Below are 477 nucleotides of genomic sequence, written 5' to 3' on the forward strand. Positions count from 1 at the left end.
GATGCCAGATTTGGAGTCGTTAGCACCAAACTGTATTTCCAGCATGGCTGGATGATCAGACTTTGTAATGTAAATTTCTTTAATAAACTGATTTCTAGTGCGATTGTACAGGGGCCTATCCCCACTACATTGTGTGGCTTCTTTGGCTTGCCTAAGTTTGGCTGCAAACCACGGCTTGTTGTTATTGAACATGCGTAAACATTTTGTTGGTACACACACCTCCTCGCAGAAATTGAAATACGACACAATAGCATCTATATATTCATCTAAGCTGCTTGCTGAATTTTCAATGACACTCAAGTCTGTACAGTCAAAACAATTTTGAAGTTCTTCTTTTCCCTCGTTGGTCCACGTCTTCACTGATTTTAATAAAGGCTTAGCACACCTAAATTCTTGCCTGTATCTACAGTCGTGTTCAAAATAATAGCACTCCAATGTGACAAACCGAATTAAGCCATGTTTTGAGGATATGTTTTA

This window comes from Syngnathoides biaculeatus, chromosome 3 (genome assembly GCF_019802595.1).
Source record: "Syngnathoides biaculeatus isolate LvHL_M chromosome 3, ASM1980259v1, whole genome shotgun sequence".
NCBI lineage: Eukaryota > Metazoa > Chordata > Actinopteri > Syngnathiformes > Syngnathidae > Syngnathoides > Syngnathoides biaculeatus.